At 40.7% G+C, this 19,137-nt stretch overlaps 1 protein-coding gene across 1 annotated transcript in view; it reads left to right on the plus strand.

Moving 5' to 3' along the window:
• The first annotated feature begins 1,726 nt into the window (after window positions 1-1,726).
• LOC126946291 (motile sperm domain-containing protein 1-like) overlaps window positions 1,727-19,137 on the plus strand; it is a 415,617-nt gene continuing 398,206 nt past the window's right edge. The window contains 1 exon segment of the mRNA XM_050776434.1: window positions 1,727-1,816. The gene's annotated coding sequence lies outside the window, so the exon portion shown is untranslated.

Consider the following 19,137-nt stretch of genomic DNA (forward strand, 5'->3'; position numbering starts at 1 on the left):
TTGCTGTGCAGAAGCTCTTTAGTTTAATGAGATCCCATTTGTCAATTTTGGCTTTTGCTGCCGTTGCTTTTGGTGTTTTAGACATGAAGTCTTTGCCCATGCCTATGTCCTGAATGGTACTACCTAGGTTTTCCTCTAGAGTTTTTATGGTATTAGGTCTAACATTAAAGTCTCTAATCCATCTTGAATTAATTTTCGTATAAGGAGTAAGGAAAGGATCCAGTTTCAGCTTTCTACTTATGGCTAGCCAATTTTCCCAGCACCATTTATTAAATAGGGAATCCTTTCCCCATTTCTTGTTTCTCTCAGGTTTGTCAAAGATCAGATGGCTGTAGATGTGTGGTATTATTTCTGAGGACTCTGTTCTATTCCATTGGTCTATATCTCTGTTTTGGTACCAGTACCATGCTGTTTTGGTTACTGTAGCCTTGTAGTATAGTTTGAAGTCAGGTAGTGTGATGCCTCCAGCTTTGTTCTTTTGACGTAGGATTGTCTTGGAGATGCGGGCTCTTTTTTGGTTCCATATGAACTTTAAAGCAGTTTTTTCCAATTCTGTGAAGAAACTCATTGGTAGCTTGATGGGGATGGCATTGAATCTATAAATTACCTTGGGCAGTATGGCCATTTTCACGATATTGATTGTTCCTATCCATGAGCATGGTATGTTCTTCCATTTGTTTGTGTCCTCTTTTATTTCACTGAGCAGTGGTTTGTAGTTCTCCTTGAAGAGGTCCTTTACATCCCTTGTCAGTTGGATTCCTAGGTATTTTATTGTCTTTGAAGCAATTGTGAATGGAAGTTCATTCCTGATTTGGCTCTCTGTTTGTCTGTTACTGATGTATAAGAATGCTTGTGATTTTTGCACATTAATTTTGTATCCTGAGACTGTGCTGAAGTTGCTCATCAGCTTAAGGAGATTTTGGGCTGAGACAATGGGGTTTTCTAAATATACAATCATGTCATCTGCAAACAGGGACAGTTTGACTTCTTCTTTTCCTAACTGAATACCCTTGATTTCTTTCTCTTGCCTAATTCCTCTAGCCAGAACTTCCAACACTATGTTGAATAGGAGTGGTGAGAGAGGGCATCCCTGTCTTGTGCCAGTTTTCAAAGGGAATTTTTCCAGTTTTTGCCCATTCAGTATGATATTGGCTGTGGGTTTGTCATAAATAGGTCTTATTATTTTGAGGTACGTTCCATCAATACCGAATTTATTGAGCGTTTTTAGCATGAAGGGCTGTTGAATTTTGTCAAAAGCCTTTTCTGCATCTATTGAGATAATCATGTGGTTCTTGTCTTTGGTTCTGTTGATATGCTGGATTATGTTTATTGATTTGCGAATGTTGAACCAGCCTTGCATCCCAGGGATGAAGCCCACTTGATCAAGGTGGATAAGCTTTTTGATATGCTGCTGAATCCGGTTTGCCAGTATTTTATTGAGGATTTTTGCATCGATGTTCATCAGGGATATTGGTCTAAAATTCTCTTTTTTTGTTGTGTCTCTGCCAGGCTTTGGTATCAGGATGATGTTGGACTCATAAAATGAGTTAGGGAGGATTCTCTCTTTTTCTATTGATTGGAATAGTTTCAGAAGGAATGGTACCAACTCCTCCTTGTACCTCTGGTAGAATTCAGCTGTGAATCCATCTGGTCCTGGACTTTTTTTGGTTGGTAGGCTATTAATTATTGCCTCAATTTCAGAGCCTGCTCTTGGTCTCTTCAGGGATTCAACTTCTTCCTGGTTTAGTCTTGGAAGAGTGTAAGTGTCCAGGAAATTATCCATTTCTTCTAGATTTTCCAGTTTATTTGCGTAGAGGTGTTTCTAGTATTCTCTGATGGTAGTTTGTATTTCTGTGGGGTCGGTGGTGATATCCCCTTTATCATTTTTAATTGCGTCGATTTGATTCTTCTCTCTTTTCTTCTTTATTAGTCTTGCTAGTGGTCTGTCAATTTTGTTGATCTTTTCAAAAAACCAACTCCTGGATTCATTGATTTTTTGGAGAGTTTTTTGTGTCTCTATCTCCTTCAGTTCTGCTCTGATCTTAGTTATTTCTTGCCTGCTGCTAGCTTTCAAATGTGTTTGCTCTTGCTTCTCTAGTTCTTTTAATTGCGATGTTAGAGTGTCAATTTTAGATCTTTCCTGCTTTCTCTTGTGGGCATTTAGTGCTATAAATTTCCCTCTACACACTGCTTTAAATGTGTCCCAGAGATTCTGGTATGTTGTATCTTTGTTCTCATTGGTTTCAAAGAACATCTTTATTTCTGCCTTCATTTCGTTATGTGCCCAGTAGTCATTCAGGAGCAGGTTGTTCAGTTTCCATGTAGTTGAGCGGTTTTGATTGAGTTTCTTAGTCCTGAGTTCTACTTTGATTGCACTGTGGTCTGAGAGACAGTTTGTTATAATTTCTGTTCTTGTACATTTGCTGAGGAGTGCTTTACTTCCAATTACATGATCGATTTTGGAGTAAGTACGATGTGGTGCTGAGAAGAATGTATATTCTGTTGATTTGGGGTGGAGAGTTCTATAGATGTCTATTAGGTCTGCTTGCTGCAGAGATGAGTTCAATTCCTGGATATCCTTGTTAACTTTCTGTCTCGTTGATCTGTCTAATGTTGACAGTGGAGTGTTGAAGTCTCCCATTATTATTGTATGGGAGTCTAAGTCTCTTTGTAAGTCTCTAAGGACTTGCTTTATGAATCTGGGTGCTCCTGTATTGGGTGCATATATATTTAGGATAGTTAGCTCTTCCTGTTGAATTGATCCCTTTACCATTATGTAAGGGCCTTCTTTGTCTCTTTTGATCTTTGATGGTTTAAAGTCTGTTTTTATCAGAGACTAGTATTGCAACCCCCCGCTTTTTTTTGTTCTCCATTTGCTTGGTAAATCTTCCTCCATCCCTTTATTTTGAGCCTATGTATGTCTCTGCGTGTGAGATGGGTCTCCTGAATACAGCAGACTGATGGGTCTTGACTCTTTATCCAGTTTGCCAGTCTGTGTCTTTTAATTGGAGCATTTAGTCCATTTACATTTAAGGTTAAGATTGTTATGTGTGAACTTGATCCTGCCATTATGATATTAACTGGTTATTTTGCTCGTTAGTTGATGCAGTTTCTTCCTAGCCTCGATGGTCTTTACATTTTGGCATGTTTTTGCAATGGCTGGTACCGGTTGTTCCTTTCCATGTGTAGTGCTTCCTTCAGGGTCTCTTGTAAGGCAGGCCGAGTGGTGACAAAATCTCTAAGCATTTGCTTATCTGTAAAGGATTTTATTTCTCCTTCACTTATGAAACTTAGTTTGGCTGGATATGAAATTCTGGGTTTAAAATTCTTTTCTTTAAGAATGTTGAATATTGGCCCCCACTCTCTTCTGGCTTGGAGAGTTTCTGCCGAGAGATCTGCTGTTAGTCTGATGGGCTTCCCTTTGTGGGTAACCCGACCTTTCTCTCTGGCTGCCCTTAAGATTTTTTCCTTCATTTCAACTTTGGTGAATCTGGCAATTATGTGTCTTGGAGTTGCTCTTCTCGAGGAGTATCTTTGTGGCGTTCTCTGTATTTCCTGGATTTGAATGTTGGCCTGCCCTACTAGGTTGGGGAAGTTCTCCTGGATGATATCCTGAAGAGTATTTTCCAACTTGGTTCCATTTTCCCCCTCACTTTCAGGCACCCCAATCAGACGTAGATTTGGTCTTTTTACATAATCCCATACTTCTTGCAGGCTTTGTTCATTTCTTTTTCTTCTTTTTTCTCTTGGTTTCTCTTCTCGCTTCATTTCATTCATTTGATCCTCAATCGCAGATACTCTTTCTTCCAGTTATCGAGTCGGTTACTGAAGCTTGTGCATTTGTCACGTATTTCTCGTGTCATGGTTTTCATCTCTTTCATTTCGTTTGTGACCTTCTCTGCATTAATTACTCTAGCCATCAATTCTTCCACTTTTTTTTCAAGATTTTTAGTTTCTTTGCACTGGGTACGTAATTCCTCCTTTAGCTCTGAGAAATTTGATGGACTGAAGCCTTCTTCTCTCATCTCGTCAAAGTCATTCTCCGTCCAGCTTTGATCCGTTGCTGGCGATGAGCTGCGCTCCTTTGCCGGGGGAGATGCGCTCTTATTTTTGGAATTTCCAGCTTTTCTGCCCTGCTTTTTCCCCATCTTTGTGGTTTTATCTGCCTCTGGTCTTTGATGATGGTGATGTACTGATGGGGTTTTGGTGTAGGTGTCCTTCCTGTTTGATAGTTTTCCTTCTAACAGTCAGGACCCTCAGCTGTAGGTCTGTTGGAGATTGCTTGAGGTCCACTCCAGACCCTGTTTGCCTGGGTATCAGCAGCAGAGGCTGCAGAAGATAGAATATTTCTGAACAGCGAGTGTACCTGTCTGATTCTTGCTTTGGAAGCTTCCTCTCAGGGGTGTACTCCACCCTGTGAGGTGTGGGGTGTCAGACTGCCCCTAGTGGGGGATGTCTCCCAGTTAGGCTACTCAGGGGTCAGGGACCCACTTGAGCAGGGAGTCTGTCCCTTCTCAGATCTCAACCTCCGTGTTGGGAGATCCATTGCTCTCTTCAAAGCTGTCAGACAGAGTCGTTTGCGTCTGCAGAGGTTTCGGCTGTGTTTGTTATTGCCCTGTCCCCAGAGGTGGAGTCTACAGAGACAGGCAGGTTTCCTTGAGCTGCTGTGAGCTCCACACAGTTCGAGCTTCCCAGCAGCTTTGTTTACCTACTTAAGCCTCAGCAATGGCAGGCGCCCCTCCCCCAGCCTCGCTGCTGCCTTGCCGGTAGATCACAGACTGCTGTGCTAGCAATGAGGGAGGCTCCATGGGTGTGGGACCCTCCCGGCCAGGTGTGGGATATGATCTCCTGGTGTGCCTGTTTGCTTAAAGCGCAGTATTGGGGTGGGAGTTACCCGATTTTCCAGGTGTTGTATGTCTCAGTTCCCCTGGCTAGGAAAAGGGATTCCCTTCCCCCTTGCGCTTCCCAGGTGAGGCAATGCCTCGCCCTGCTTCAGCTCTCGCTGGTCGGGCTGCAGCAGCTGACCAGCACCGATCGTCCGGCACTCCCCCGTGAGATGAACCCAGTACCTCAGTTGAAAATGCAGAAATCACAGGTCTTTTGTGTCGCTCGCGCTGGGAGTTGGAGACTGGAGCTGTTCCTATTCGGCCATCTTGCTCCGTCCCCCTGATAAACATCTTAACAGGAAACAGGGTTCGAGAGCTGACAACTGGTCTGCCTAGAATCTACCAGGCTGGAATTTCCCAAATCCTAGTAAGCCTGAGGGCACTGTAGGGGACCAGGGCGTATATTCCAGTCCTGTCTCAACAGCATAAGACAGACACTCCCAGAGCAGCTGTCTATAGACCTACCCCCAGGAATGCATTCCTTCCCCAGGGTTACTCCATCCCGGGAAAAGAATTCAGTGATATTTCTCCACTCACACATCCATCTATAGGCTTTCTCTGTGGAGAAAAATATGGTTCTATTCTGCCCAACCTCACAGGCAGTCAGACTTTATGGTTATGTTCCCTTTTTCCCTGAAAAGCGCTGTTATTCTGTTCTTTTTCAGGGTGCACTGATTTCATATTGTTCAAACACCCATGTTTTACAATCAGATTTCATATTGTTCAAACACACATGTTTTACAAACAATCTGTATAGTTAACACAATCACCACAGGGTCTTGAGGTGACATACATCCTCAGCTTACGAAGATAATGTGATTAAGAGATTAAAGACAGGCATAAGAAATTATAAGAGTATTAACTGGGGAAGTGATAAATGTCCATGAAATCTTCACAATTTATGTTCAGAGACTGCAGTAAAGACAGGCATAAGAAATTATAAGAGTATTAATTTTGGGAACTGATAAATGTCCATGAAATCTTCACAATTTATGTTCTTCTGCTACAGCTTCAGCTGGTCCCTCCGTTCGGGGTCCCTGACTTCCCACAACAAAAATGTGTTACATTTACATAATGGAGTGCTACTCGGCCATAAAAAAGAATGAGATCCTGTCATTTGCAACAGCATGGATGGAACTGGAGGTCATTCTATTAAATGAAATAAACCAGGCACAGAAAGACAAACTTCACATGCTGTCACTTACTTGTGGAAGCTAAAAATCAAAATAACTTAACACATGGAGATAGACAGTAGAAGGATGGTTATCAGAGAATGTTAAGGGTAGTGTGTGGGTGGGGGGTGGTGGGGGAAAATGAGGACAGTTAATGGTTATGAAAAATCAGAAAGAATGAATAAGACCTAGTATTTGCTAGCACATCAGACTGACTATAATAAAATGTAATTTACTACAGTCACTTAGTAAATATAGTAAATATTGTGACTGTAGTAAATTATGTTTTACTACAGTCGCAATATTTACTATATTTAAATGTACATAATTATACATTTTAAAAATAACTAAAAGAGTATAATTAAATTATAACACAAAGGATAAATGCTTGAGTTGATAGCTAGCCCATTTACCCTGTTGTGGTTATTACCCATTGCATTCCTGTATCAAAATACCTCATGTAACCAATAAACATATACACCTACTATGTATCAACAAAAATTTAAAAATAAACAAATTTTTGAAAAGATTATAATGGAGTAGAAAAATACCCATCACCTAGTGACACACTAGCTGCCATAATGCTGTAGTGCAATGGATTATTTTTTATCTGTTTAGATATGTTTGCATACACGAATACCACTGTGTTACAATTTTCTACAGTATCCAGTACAGTAACATGCTGTGAGGTTTGTAGTCTAGGAGCAATAGGCTATACCATACAGCCTAAGCGTGTAGTAGGCTATATCATCTACATTTGTGTAAGTACACTCTATGATGTTGGTACAAGGGTTAAATTTCCTAAGAACACATTTCTCAGAAAGTATCCCTGTTTTTAAGTGATGTGTGGCTGTATTGAATAATAGCCAAACTTTCAAACTTTGATGACAAACATTAATCTACACATCCAAGGAGCTCAACGAACTCCAAGTAGGACAGATTCAAAGAGATCCACATCTGAACACGTTATATCTATGATGAATTCATCTGGAATTATTTTATTTATATGACAATATAAGAATTAGAGAAAAGAGGTTAGTGAGAATAAAGCAAAGAGAAAAATAAGGGGGAAAAGTTAATACATTTGGACAATTAGTCATCATTTAAAGATCAAGACTGTGGTATTTAATAAATGAGAACACCTGGAAGCAAATTTCAGGAAAGGTGTACAAAGCATACATACATAGTAAAGACTGCCCTCATTTCAAGAATGTACTGACATTTGGAATGGGGGTCTGATATTGAGCTATTGCTGAACACTGGTCTTAACATTTATAGGCCACATAATTGAACTATTCGCTTTTCAGAATGTTTTCCGTTGTGGATTACTTGATATAATTATTTGATTTTTTTTATAACCTCACTATGACTTTCAACAGTCTCTTGACATATATAGGTGAACCTCAGTTAAAAAAATCATAATAAAACACTCTGAAACTTGATAGAAAATATTTTAAAATCACCTAATGCTTGAGATTATTTGTACTACTGCTTTATTCCATTGTCATGGATAACGGGGAAATGATCATACATGGACACTCAAACACATTCTCTAATTAACATGCCAATGACACATCCCCAACATTATGTATGCATGTATAAACTCATGAGTACTCACCATTGAACTGTATCACATTTGCTAATGGCTGGTCAGGCTACCATACCTCCTGACCTTTAGGAACTTAAATGCATCTATTTCCAGTGGCATAGTTTTTATGTAAGTCACTCTATAATTAGAGGACTACTCATTTCCACATCACCTTACCTTACACTAATTGTGGATAAACACTCTCTACTCCGCAGTGGAGAAACTCCACACAAACTCAGAGGGTTGAGCAAAGAAGGAGAGGTGGAAATCAAGCATAACTTCCACAGACAGACTGAACTACCCTCTTTCACCAGCAATGGAAGTCATAGCTCAGTATTATGCCACTCATGAATTTCGTGTGACTTCATGATGATGGCCTAAGAGAAGAGGGAAGGAGGAAACTGGGGCCAGTTTTCCAGGACTTTACCAACACTTGTCCTTGGTTATAACATTTGGTAACTCCCAGAGCCCCACTCCTACATTACAAACCTTACAATTCTGTGCACCACAAGTAGAGGCTTTACAAGGGTTCACAATTACTTTAGGGCCACAATGAATGCAAGCAATTGTTATCCCAGTCTTGGTTTCTGCTCAAATACCAGCATTTTGGTAAAGCCTAATGGAATGGGCATCATTTGTTATCTCTAATGTCAAAGTTGAAGATCAATCGGAGGGCGGAGCAAGATGGCCGAATAGGAACAGCTCCAGTCTCCAACTCCCAGCGCGAGCGACACAAAAGACCTGTGATTTCTGCATTTTCAACTGAGGTACTGGGTTCATCTCACGGGGGAGTGCCGGACGATCGGTGCTGGTCAGCTGCTGCAGCCCGACCAGCGAGAGCTGAAGCAGGGCGAGGCATTGCCTCACCTGGGAAGCGCAAGGGGGAAGGGAATCCCTTTTCCTAGCCAGGGGAACTGAGACATACAACACCTGGAAAATCGGGTAACTCCCACCCCAATACCGCGCTTTAAGCAAACAGGCACACCAGGAGATCATATCCCACACCTGGCCGGGAGGGTCCCACACCCATGGAGCCTCCCTCATTGCTAGCACAGCAGTCTGTGATCTACCGGCAAGGCAGCAGCGAGGCTGGGGGAGGGGCGCCTGCCATTGCTGAGGCTTAAGTAGGTAAACAAAGCTGCTGGGAAGCTCGAACTGGGTGGAGCTCACAGCAGCTCAAGGAAACCTGCCTGTCTCTGTAGACTCCACCTCTGGGGACAGGGCAATAACAAACACAGCCGAAACCTCTGCAGACGCAAACGACTCTGTCTGACAGCTTTGAAGAGAGCAATGGATCTCCCAACACGGAGGTTGAGATCTGAGAAGGGACAGACTCCCTGCTCAAGTGGGTCCCTGACCCCTGAGTAGCCTAACTGGGAGACATCCCCCACTAGGGGCAGTCTGACACCCCACACCTCACAGGGTGGAGTACACCCCTGAGAGGAAGCTTCCAAAGCAAGAATCAGACAGGTACACTCGCTGTTCAGAAATATTCTATCTTCTGCAGCCTCTGCTGCTGATACCCAGGCAAACAGGGTCTGGAGTGGACCTCAAGCAATCTCCAACAGACCTACAGCTGAGGGTCCTGACTGTTAGAAGGAAAACTATCAAACAGGAAGGACACCTACACCAAAACCCCATCAGTACATCACCATCATCAAAGACCAGAGGCAGATAAAACCACAAAGATGGGGAAAAAGCAGGGCAGAAAAGCTGGAAATTCCAAAAATAAGAGCGCATCTCCCCCGGCAAAGGAGCACAGCTCATCGCCAGCAACGGATCAAAGCTGGACGGAGAATGACTTTGACGAGATGAGAGAAGAAGGCTTCAGTCCATCAAATTTCTCAGAGCTAAAGGAGGAATTACGTACCCAGTGCAAAGAAACTAAAAATCTTGAAAAAAAAGTGGAAGAATTGATGGCTAGAGTAATTAATGCAGAGAAGGTCACAAACGAAATGAAAGAGATGAAAACCATGACACGAGAAATACGTGACAAATGCACAAGCTTCAGTAACCGACTCGATCAATTGGAAGAAAGAGTATCTGCGATTGAGGATCAAATGAATGAAATGAAGCGAGAAGAGAAACCAAGAGAAAAAAGAAGAAAAAGAAATGAACAAAGCCTGCAAGAAGTATGGGATTATGTAAAAAGACCAAATCTACGTCTGATTGGGGTGCCTGAAAGTGAGGGGGAAAATGGAACCAAGTTGGAAAATACTCTTCAGGATATCATCCAGGAGAACTTCCCCAACCTAGTAGGGCAGGCCAACATTCAAATCCAGGAAATACAGAGAACGCCACAAAGATACTCCTCGAGAAGAGCAACTCCAAGACACATAATTGCCAGATTCACCAAAGTTGAAATGAAGGAAAAAATCTTAAGGGCAGCCAGAGAGAAAGGTCGGGTTACCCACAAAGGGAAGCCCATCAGACTAACAGCAGATCTCTCGGCAGAAACTCTCCAAGCCAGAAGAGAGTGGGGGCCAATATTCAACATTCTTAAAGAAAAGAATTTTAAACCCAGAATTTCATATCCAGCCAAACTAAGTTTCATAAGTGAAGGAGAAATAAAATCCTTTACAGATAAGCAAATGCTTAGAGATTTTGTCACCACTCGGCCTGCCTTACAAGAGACCCTGAAGGAAGCACTACACATGGAAAGAAACAACCGGTACCAGCCATTGCAAAAACATGCCAAAATGTAAAGACCATCGAGGCTAGGAAGAAACTGCATCAACTAACGAGCAAAATAACCAGTTAATATCATAATGGCAGGATCAAGTTCACACATAACAATCTTAACCTTAAATGTAAATGGACTAAATACTCCAATTAAAAGACACAGACTGGCAAACTGGATAAAGAGTCAAGACCCATCAGTCTGCTGTATTCAGGAGACCCATCTCACACGCAGAGACATACATAGGCTCAAAATAAAGGGATGGAGGAAGATTTACCAAGCAAATGGAGAACAAAAAAAAGCGGGGGTTGCAATACTAGTCTCTGATAAAAACAGACTTTAAACCATCAAAGATCAAAAGAGACAAAGAAGGCCCTTACATAATGGTAAAGGGATCAATTCAACAGGAAGAGCTAACTATCCTAAATATATATGCACCCAATACAGGAGCACCCAGATTCATAAAGCAAGTCCTTAGAGACTTACAAAGAGACTTAGACTCCCATACAATAATAATGGGAGACTTCAACACTCCACTGTCAACATTAGACAGATCAACGAGACAGAAAGTTAACAAGGATATCCAGGAATTGAACTCATCTCTGCAGCAAGCAGACCTAATAGACATCTATAGAACTCTCCACCCCAAATCAACAGAATATACATTCTTCTCAGCACCACATCGTACTTACTCCAAAATCGACCACGTAATTGGAAGTAAAGCACTCCTCAGCAAATGTACAAGAACAGAAATTATAACAAACTGTCTCTCAGACCACAGTGCAATCAAACTAGAACTCAGGACTAAGAAACTCAATCAAAACCGCTCAACTACATGGAAACTGAACAACCTGCTCCTCAATGACTACTGGGTACATAACAAAATGAAGGCAGAAATAAAGATGTTCTTTGAAACCAATGAGAACAAAGATACAACATACCAGAATCTCTGGGACACATTTAAAGCAGTGTGTAGAGGGAAATTTATAGCACTAAATGCCCACAAGAGAAAGCAGGAAAGATCTAAAATTGACACTCTAACATCACAATTAAAAGAACTAGAGAAGCAAGAGCAAACACATTGGAAAGCTAGCAGCAGGCAAGAAATAACTAAGATCAGAGCAGAACTGAAGGAGATAGAGACACAAAAAACTCTCCAAAAAATCAATGAATCCAGGAGTTGGTTTTTTGAAAAGATCAACAAAATTGACAGACCACTAGCAAGACTAATAAAGAAGAAAAGAGAGAAGAATCAAATCGACGCAATTAAAAATGATAAAGGGGATATCACCACCGACCCCACAGAAATACAAACTACCATCAGAGAATACTAGAAACACCTCTACGCAAATAAACTGGAAAATCTAGAAGAAATGGATAATTTCCTGGACACTTACACTCTTCCAAGACTAAACCAGGAAGAAGTTGAATCCCTGAAGAGACCAAGAGCAGGCTCTGAAATTGAGGCAATAATTAATAGCCTACCAACCAAAAAAAGTCCAGGACCAGATGGATTCACAGCTGAATTCTACCAGAGGTACAAGGAGGAGTTGGTACCATTCCTTCTGAAACTATTCCAATCAATAGAAAAAGAGGGAATCCTCCCTAACTCATTTTATGAGGCCAACATCATCCTGATACCAAAGCCTGGCAGAGATACAACAAAAGAAGAGAATTTTAGACCAATATCCCTGATGAACATCGATGCAAAAATCCTCAATAAAATACTGGCAAACCGGATTCAGCAACACATCAAAAAGCTTATCCACCATGATCAAGTGGGCTTCATCCCTGGGATGCAAGGCTGGTTCAACATTCGCAAATCAATAAACATAATCCAGCATATCAACAGAACCAAAGACAAGAACCACATGATTATCTCAATAGATGCAGAAAAGGCTTTTGACAAAATTCAACAGCCCTTCATGCTAAAAACGCTCAATAAATTCGGTATTGATGGAACGTACCTCAAAATAATAAGAGCTATTTATGACAAACCCACAGCCAATATCATACTGAATGGGCAAAAACTGGAAAAATTCCCTTTGAAAACTGGCACAAGACAGGGATGCCCTCTCTCACCACTCCTATTCAACATAGTGTTGGAAGTTCTGGCTAGAGGAATTAGGCAAGAGAAAGAAATCAAGGGTATTCAGTTAGGAAAAGAAGAAGTCAAACTGTCCCTGTTTGCAGATGACATGATTGTATATTTAGAAAACCCCATTGTCTCAGCCCAAAATCTCCTTAAGCCGATAAGCAACTTCAGCAAAGTCTCAAGATATAAAATTAATGTGCAAAAATCAGAAGCATTCTTATACACCAGTAACAGACAAACAGAGAGCCAAATCAGGAATGAACTTCCATTCACAATTGCTTCAAAGACAATAAAATACCTAGGAATCCAACTTACAAGGGATGTAAAGGACCTCTTCAAGGAGAACTACAAACCACTGCTCAGTGAAATAAAAGAGGACACAAACAAATGGAGGAACATACCATGCTCATGGATAGGAACAATCAATATCGTGAAAATGGCCATACTGCCCAAGGTAATTTATAGATTCAATGCCATCCCCATCAAGCTACCAATGAGTTTCTTCACAGAATTGGAAAAAAACTGCTTTAAAGTTCATATGGAACCAAAAAAGAGCCCGCATCTCCAAGACAATCCTAAGTCAAAAGAACAAAGCTGGAGGCATCACGCTACCTGACTTCAAACTGTACTACAAGGCTACAGTAACCAAAACAGCATGGTACTGGTACCAAAACAGAGATATAGACCAATGGAACAGAACAGAGTCCTCAGAAATAATACCACACATCTACAGCCATCTGATCTTTGACAAACCTGAGAGAAACAAGAAATGGGGAAAGGATTCCCTATTTAATAAATGGTGCTGGGAAAATTGGCTAGCCATAAGTAGAAAGCTGAAACTGGATCCTTTCCTTACTCCTTATACGAAAATTAATTCAAGATGGATTAGAGACTTAAATGTTAGACCTAATACCATAAAAATCCTAGAGGAAAACCTAGGTAGTACCATTCAGGACATAGGCATGGGCAAAGACTTCATGTCTAAAACACCAAAAGCAATGGCAGCAAAAGCCAAAATTGACAAATGGGATCTCATTAAACTAAAGAACTTCTGCACAGCAAAAGAAACTACCATCAGAGTGAACAGGCAACCTACAGAATGGGAGAAAATTTTTGCAATCTACTCATCTGACAAAGGGCTAATATCCAGAACCTACAAAGAACTCAAACAAATATACAAGAAAAAAACAAACAACCCCATCAAAAAGTGGGCAAAGGATATGAACAGACATTTCTCAAAAGAAGACATTCATACAGCCAACAGACACATGAAAAAATGCTCATCATCACTGGCCATCAGAGAAATGCAAATCAAAACCACAATGAGATACCATCTCACACCAGTTAGAATGGCGATCATTAAAAAGTCAGGAAACAACAGGTGCTGGAGAGCATGTGGAGAAATAGGAACACTTTTACACTGTTGGTGGGACTGTAAACTAGTTCAACCATTATGGAAAACAGTATGGCGATTCCTCAAGGATCTAGAACTAGATGTACCATATGACCCAGCCATCCCATTACTGGGTATATACCCAAAGGATTATAAATTATGCTGCTATAAAGACACATGCACACGTATGTTTATTGCAGCACTATTCACAATAGCAAAGACTTGGAATCAACCCAAATGTCCATCAGTGACAGATTGGATTAAGAAAATGTGGCACATATACACCATGGAATACTATGCAGCCATCAAAAAGGATGAGTTTGTGTCCTTTGTAGGGATATGGATGCAGCTGGAAACCATCATTCTTAGCAAACTATCACAAGAACAGAAAACCAAACACCGCATGTTCTCACTCATAGGTGGGAACTGAACAATGAGATCACTTGGACTCGGGAAGGGGAACATCACACACCGGGGCCTATCATGGGGAGGGGGGAGGGGGGAGGGATTGCATTGGGAGTTATACCTGATGTAAATGATGAGTTGATGGGTACAGCACACCAACATGGCACAAGTATACATATGTAACAAACCTGCAAGTTATGCACATGTACCCTACAACTTAAAGTATAATAATAAATAAATAAATAAATAAATAAAAAGAAGATTAATCACCATTAGTCAATGGAAATTAGGAGTAGAAAAGAAATTATTTATCATACAAAATGAAAGGGGCTTGAATTGGAGCCCAAATACAAAACTGCAAACACATACCCAGATGCTCAGACATTCCTTCTGCACATGAAATGGCTGTACTTCTTCCCATACACACTGCTCTCTCCTTAGATCCCTCACATTCCCAACATCAGTGACTGGGTTTGTCACAGTATCCTTTGACACATAAGAAGTATGACAGTTGGAGAAGAGCCTAAACAACCATCATGGACACCATCCCTCATCCTTCATCTCAGCTCCACCTATCTAAAAGAAAGAACCCACGCCATCCTCAAACCCCAAAAGCGCTTCTGTAGACAGCTTTGAGGCACTTCTCGCCAGTTGTATGGCCTAAAACTGACAGTAACCCCTGCTGCTCACTCCTCAAGTAAGAATTGAGGCCTATAAAGTTTGGAAATTGCTAAAGAGAAGAAAGGTAGAGACAAAAAGACACTCAGGTGAGCATTAGCAGATGTTTCTGTGTTTTCAGCCATGTCTGCTGTACCTACAACCTTTAGGGAGCCTGGTACCCCAAGTGAATCTCCCCTCAAGTTCACCGTAAAGCACAATCATTTCTTCACAGAACAGTGATACTCTTAAGGTACTCTGAGGGCTTTCCTACATTTACTTAAATGGATACATTCCAACACACGTACACACGCACGCGTGTGCGCGCACACACACACACACACAGAGAGAGAGAGAGAGAGAGCGCAAGTACAGGGGAAAAAGGGCAGAGACTAAATACAAATAACTTATCTGGGACCCCATCTTCTTCACTTAAACCAGTGTTTCTCAATCTAGGTACTGTTGCCATCTTGGGTCAGGTACTTTTTTTTGTATGTGTGGTGTAGGGAAGGGCTGCCCTATGAATTTTAGGAGGTTTGGAAGCATCTGTGGCCTCTACTCATTAGAAGCCAGTAGCATCCCCCAACCCAGTTGTGACTAAAAATGTCTCCAGGCATTGCCAAATGTCCTAAATGACAAAATTCTCTACTTTGAGAACCATGGCCTTAGACCAAAAACATTCCCACAGCCTTGCTCCAATCAGCACGTAAATCACCACATTACAAAAATAGATGCAGAATTAACCAGTTACACTTAGCAGTCCTTTTAGTACACAGTCAAGGAGGAGGTTATAGGTTTTCACGACTAGAAGTCCCTCTGAGCAACAGGAAAGGGCCTCTGCCACCTAGTACTGAGTCTTTTCTGTGATGGTCTAATCTAAGATTGTCGTGGCTTCCTTTTCAACATAGTCTCCCATGTAGTGTTCAAACACCAAGTGACCCAGTTGGGCCCCTCCATGTGTGATTTCCTGCCAAACAATTTTGCACATTTCCTCTCTCAGCAAATTTTCATATTTGCTAAGAAAATTCCTATTCAGAATAGCAAAGACTTGGAACCAACCCAAATATCCATCAATGATAGACTGGATAAAGAAAACGTGGCACATATATATCATGGAATGCTATGCAGCCATACAAAGGATGAGTTCATGTTCCTTGCAGGGACATGGATGAAGCTGGAAACCATGATTCTCAGAAAACTAACACAGGAACAGAAAACCAAACACTGCATGTTCTCACTCCTAAGTGGGAGCTGAACAATGAGAAAGCATGGACACAGGGAGGGGAACATCACATACCGGGGCCTGTCGGTGGGTGGGGGGCTACAGGAGGGATAGCATTAGGAGAAATATCTAATGTAGATGATGGGTTGATGGGTGCAGCAAACCACCATGGCACGTGTATACCTATGTAACAAACCTGCACCCTCTGCACAGGTATCCCAGAATCTAAAGTACAATAAACAAAACAAAACAAACAAACAAAAAGAATGATGTCAAACATTTTCATGTTTTAGCAAACATATTATTTTCACACAAACAAATGGATGCAGACATACACTTTTACCCACCTAAACAAATAGTCCATTGTTCCCAAATTTATATATAAAAAAGAAAATTCCTATATATACTCAGTTTCCAAAAAATAGCAGGAAAAAATTTGGCCATGGAACTGATGGTGAATGAAGTGTAGTGAAACAAATTCATCTAGAAACTTTATTGGTTCTGCCCTTAGCTAGCTATATGGCATTGAGCTAGAATGGGGTAATAATCCATGCCATGCTTATATAGTGAGGTGTGGAGAGGATCACTCAAGATAATGGATGTGAAAATACCTTGAAAATTATAAAGCACTATAAAATTATAAAGTGCTTATTATTTCCATTAATGCCCAGATCTGCAAAATTGAGAGGCAGAAATAAGCTGTGAGGGACAGGATGCAATATTTAATTTCCAAGGCCAAAGTAGAATGGTAGAAACAAATGGAATGGAATGGGAAAGCAATGTATTGTGCTTTGAAAATGAAAACCACAGTGAGATGAATGAACACCAAGTACCGATATCAGGTACTAAAAGGTTTTCTTTTGTTGGGGCATAGATGTGGCAAGACCAAATGGGGATGGAAAGCAAAATTATAATGAAAATATTGTTTGATTTAAAAGCCTCAGGTCTTCTAAATTTCAGTAATATTGTTTCTCAAACCTTGGAACACTATTTATTTATTTATTTATTTATTTATTTATTTATTTTAATCCTTGTTAAAATCAGATTGAGAAATGTAACACTCTAAGGATTTTGGAATCAGAATGGACCATAAAGAAAGTATGAGTCACTAAGGTGGTTTCTAAGTGTACACATGGTTGCATGGTATACAAATACAATCCAGAATAGTAAATCCATCTTCCCAGAGCACTGATAAAATTCTTCCTGAGGTGGCATATCTAGTTATGGGCCCAAAAAAGCCATTAAAAAGAGAGAGCTAATAAGGACTTTGAAAGTGATACAAATTCATTAAAGGTATGAGTTAAAAGATCTACACTGGTAGATGTGTTGTACACTGAGGTATACACTGTGTACATCTCAGAGACAGCTTAATAATAACAGAAAGAGCAATAAGAGTGGTTCGGTGAATAGCCATAATCAAAGACATACTGCTCTTGAGTCTGCTTTAGTTTTCTTCTCTTTGTCTGATGTTTCAGGTCCTTCCTAACCTAATCCCAACCTAATCTCTTTCTCTCTCTCTCTCATTCTCTCTCTCTCTCTCTCTCTCTCTCTCTCTCTCTCTCCCCCCCCCCCCCCCCACCAAATCTGTACTTAGTTTTTCTTCTCCCTGCAGCTCAGTACAACACACATGCCAGTTCTTGTCCCATGAGCCTCTATCCTCATTTTGGTTGCATTTCCAATAACTCTGATCCTGTTCTAGGACTTTGATCCTAGACCTAAATGTCTCTCTCAACCAACTACAGGAGAGATATGCATTCAATGTAAGGAAGACATTCCTAATAGAGAAAGTATGAGTCTTTATAGACAGTATTAAAGTATGAGTCTTTATAGACAGTATACTTTATAGACAGTATTAAAACTGAATACCTATATGCCTTTATTAATGAGGTACAACTTTATTTTGAGGAAAAATCGTAAACTAGAAGAGAATGAGGGCCAGAAAAGGCCAAGAAAACCCAATAGCTCTATTTTAAGGCACTTGGAAATTGACAACTGGTCTGAAAAAATATTAAGGTACCCAGGCACAGGCACTCTAAAGAGTCCTAGACAAAAATAAAAAACTTAAAAAGAGAAACTCCAATATTAAATAATGCAGGTGTGCCCTAAAAGGCATTATAAATTATGTACATATCATCAAATACACTCTTAAATCCTAAGTAGACATTTTTAATATTTTTGCAAAAATACTCAACAGAACCCACAGTCACATGGGGTAAATACACCCTCCATGGCTACACTTGAGCATTTCCAAACTCGGAAACTAAATCTCCAACTCTTTCAGGCCATATGTCAGAGGGACAATGCCTAAATACTGAATGGCCAAGTGTGAAAACACAAGAGATGGTGAGAACTGTGGCCACAGTCATCATTTGAAACTTTGACCCCGCTCACCAGACCAGGGAGTGGCACACGGGAGGGGATCAAGCAGAACAGTGACAAGGCTCCACACTGTCACTGCATCTTGCAGTAGACATGCTGCCACTGCTGCAAAGTAAATAAGGGGAGAAAAAAATCCCTTTCTCAAAACAGACCTAGAGTGGGTGTGTGGCTTTGATCTGACAGTCTCATTTTACTTCAGTGCTTTTGGAGAGGATGGAGAGGAGAAAAGGGAGCGAGGAGGAGGTGAGAGAAAAAACAGAGCCATTTTTGTAATTAAATTTCAGAATCTTTTCATTATGCAGTTTCAATTCATTGAAAGTTTTTTTCCTTCCAGCCCCGCTCCTTCCTTAAAACTCTTGCTCCATTTACTACCCTCTCTTGTGTGAACACACACACATACATATGCACACACACAGTGTTGCCCTTGATAAGAATCAAAGCAGGCAGAGCAGCTCCGCCTTAGTACTGGCCTTTGTAACCAGGGATGTAAACAATATTCAGGAGGGTTTTTTTTTTTTTTTTTTTTTTTAAGCCTTCAGAACAGTTTAACAAAATGATGCAGTTCCACATTTACTAGAGAAAAGCCTAAAGGAAACTAAAATGCTTAATAGGTACACAAATATTGTGTTTCTGCTACAATCAATAAATAATGCCAAAGTG

Source organism: Macaca thibetana, chromosome X (genome assembly GCF_024542745.1).
Source record: "Macaca thibetana thibetana isolate TM-01 chromosome X, ASM2454274v1, whole genome shotgun sequence".
NCBI classification, from domain to species: domain Eukaryota; kingdom Metazoa; phylum Chordata; class Mammalia; order Primates; family Cercopithecidae; genus Macaca; species Macaca thibetana.